We start from the raw sequence: 3271 nt of genomic DNA on the forward strand, positions 1-3271 counted from the left end.
AGTGTGTGAGTCGTCTCGGGATCCAAGATTGATCGTAAGAGTTCTTGACAATCAAGGCCATGTTTGCCTAAGTCTCTTACATCACTTGGTGAAGACAAGTGTTTAGTATAATACTTTTTATTTTTAATCTTTTGCACTTTTTATTTGGTTTTGTATTAATGACTTTAATAACTAGTTACTTATGTTGAAGGTGATCTTTCCTTATCGTTTGTCCGTGGTGTCTTGGCATTATTTTACTGTCTATATAAAATAAAAGATTTTCACCATTCATATCTCCACGGTCTATATGGAGGTATGTTGGCTACCTGGTCGGGGGTTAAGGGAACGGTTTGGTAAGGGTCTTGCCCTTGTTCAGCGTTTAGAGGTCCTGCTTGGGACCTGGGTCAAATTTAGTAGGATCTCCTTCAATGCCCATAGGTATTGGATGGCGGGGATCCAAACTCTTTGACCCCCTCATAAGTTAACTACTATTAATACTATAACCCGGCTATTTAGGACTGTATCCCTGCTGACTCAGACTACTTAGCCGAGGGTAACGTCACCGCCAAAAGCGGGGCCTACCATAATTTGCATTAATAACTTAATTCATTATCTTTCAATAATCCGACCCTTTAGGATTGTATCCTTGCTGACTCAAACTACTGGGTTGAGGGTAACGTCGCCTTCAAAAGAGGGGCCTACTACAATAACTAAGATAATCTCTTAAACAAGTGCAAAAGTGCGAAAATAATCAAAGGTTATACTAATACACGTGTCGGATCCAAGTGATTCATCTTGTCTATCTGTTTTTATTTTATTTTTATTTTCAGCATTTAGTTAGTTTTTATTTTTCTTAATTTAAAGCATTTTTCTAACCTTTTTGATTTGATTAGACGTTGAGGATAAACCGGTACTAAAAGCTCTTGTGTCCTTGGACGACCTCGGTATCTTACCAACACTATACTACGTCCACGATGGGTGCACTTGCCCATATGTGTGTTTAGTGTTAGTGAAAATCGTGTTTTATAAATTTAAAACTTGGCTAAAAGTGTAAAAAGGGCTTAAATATACATCAAAAATATATACACACTGACACGCATCAAGTTTTTGGCGCCGTTGCCGGGGACACAAGGATTTTAAGAAAGTTAGGAATCAACGGCCTAATCATATTTTTATTTTTCTTTAATTTTTTAGGATTTTTTCTTAGATTTTTAGCTTCTGCAGAGCTCAGCACGGGGCCGTGCCTGGTCGGACACGGGCCGTGCTCAGCAAAGTTACTGGCAGTTTTTGTTTTTCAAGTTACAGAAGGCTGACCACGGGGCCGTGCCGGTGCAACACGGGGCCGTGTCCAACTTCCAGTAACTGGGATCTGGAAAACAATCACTGTATCTCCGACCACGGGGCCGTGTTCGCTCAACACGGGGCCGTGGTGAACCTTCTGACCGACATTCTTTTTTGTTTTTATTGCAGGACTTGGAACCCGACACCATCCTCACGTAGTGTATGAGCTCCAGTTCCAATAAAGACATAAAAGAACCGCTAGAAGAACCCGAACGCTTTCTCAGAAAAAGGTTAAAAGCCAAAAACCAAGAGAAGGTTTCGGGTGATCCACCCCCAATGGCGGACCAACGTACCCTTATGGATTATCTACGGCCCACCGTAGGTAATCTAGGCGCCGCTATCAATGCTCCGAATGTCGAAGCCAATAACTTCGAGCTTCGACCGCATTTGATACAAATGCTCCAAAACTCCGCAACCTTCCACGGGCTTGCGGACGAGGATCCTCATCTACATATAACTAATTTCTTAGAAATATGTGATACCTTTCGGATCAATGGAGCATCAAACGACGCCATACGCCTCCGTATGTTTCCGTTCTCACTAAAAGACCAAGCAAAAGCTTGGCTCAACACCCTCCCAGCTGGATCGGTAAACACCTGGGATGAACTAGCCCAAAAGTTTCTATATAAGTATTTCCCTCCTTCTAAAACTGCTAAATTAATGGCTGAAATTAACACATACTCACAAGAGGACGGGGAATCCTTATATGAAACATGGGAAAGGTTCAAGGAGCTATTACGTAAGTGTCCCCATCATGGCCTCGCAATATGGCAACAAGTATCCACTTTCTACAATGGATTGTTGCCACACACTAGGCATACACTTGATTCTAGCTCCGGGGGACTTTTAGGTAATCGACGCCCACACGAAATATATAATCAAATTGAGGAAATTGCTCAAACCAATTTTCAATGGCACACTCCCCGGGGAAATAAGTCTATCGCCCCGGGCGCCCATAAGGTCGACGAAAGCACCTCTTTACAAGCCCAAATCGAGGCCCTTTCTTCAAAAATAAAAAAATTAGAAATGACAAAAACAGTCTCGGTTATGGCTTGTGAAGGGTGTGGTGGGTCACATGAAAATTGGAGTTGCATGAAAGAAACGGACGATCAACAAGAAATGGTAAACTACATTGATAATAGACCTAGGCCGTCGGGTCCCCAACGGGAACTTACAACCAAGGATGGCGAAACCACCCAAACCTTGGTTGGAGGGAAACCGGCAATAGTAGTAACCAACAAACCCAACGAACAAACTTTCAGCAATCAAGAAATGAGTCACAAAATTTCACTCAACAACAAGGTGGACGAGAAAGGCTCGAAGATACTATATCTCGCCTCGTCTCCGACACTGAAAAGAAAAACTCGGAAAGATTTCTACAATTAGAATCTAATTTTAGGAATCAACAAGCTAGCATTCAAAACATAGAAAAACAAATAAATCAACTAGCACAAAATTTTTCCGAGAGACCACAAGGCGCATTACCTAGCAATACCGAAACAAACCCAAAGGCGCAAGTTCACCTCATCACACTACGAAACCGCACCGTAGGGCCTGCAGAAGTACCTCCACCAACGGAAGAAACAATGCCGACACATCTGCAGGAAAAGAACTCTCCCCCATCACCAGAACCTACCAAGGCTCCTCGAGTTCCATACCCCGGTAGGTTAATTCGTCAAAAAACCAATGAGCAATTCGCAAAATTCGAAAGTTTGTTAAAACAATTGCATGTCAATATTCCTTTTATCGAAGTCCTAACCCAAATGCCCAAATACTCTAAATTTATGAGGGACTTCCTTACACATAAAAAGAAAATTGAAAATTTGCAATTAGTTAATTTAGGCGAAGAATGCTCTGCCCTCGTACTCAATAAACTACCCCAAAAGAAAATCGATCCCGGAAGTTTCACGATTCCATGTTCAATAGGGGAATCACCCGTTCGCAATGCCTT

The 3271-nt window shown here is 42.1% G+C and overlaps 1 non-coding gene across 1 annotated transcript; it reads right to left on the reverse strand.

Annotated features, from left to right (window-relative positions):
- Positions 1-1974: 1974 nt before the first annotated feature.
- Positions 1975-2081, reverse strand: LOC118480706. The gene has a single exon (XR_004863684.1). It is a non-coding gene; the product is annotated as a small nucleolar RNA R71 (small nucleolar RNA).
- Between the last annotated feature and the right edge of the window lie 1190 nt (positions 2082-3271).

The sequence above is a fragment of the Helianthus annuus genome, chromosome 7 (assembly GCF_002127325.2).
Source record: "Helianthus annuus cultivar XRQ/B chromosome 7, HanXRQr2.0-SUNRISE, whole genome shotgun sequence".
NCBI classification, from domain to species: Eukaryota; Viridiplantae; Streptophyta; class Magnoliopsida; order Asterales; family Asteraceae; genus Helianthus; species Helianthus annuus.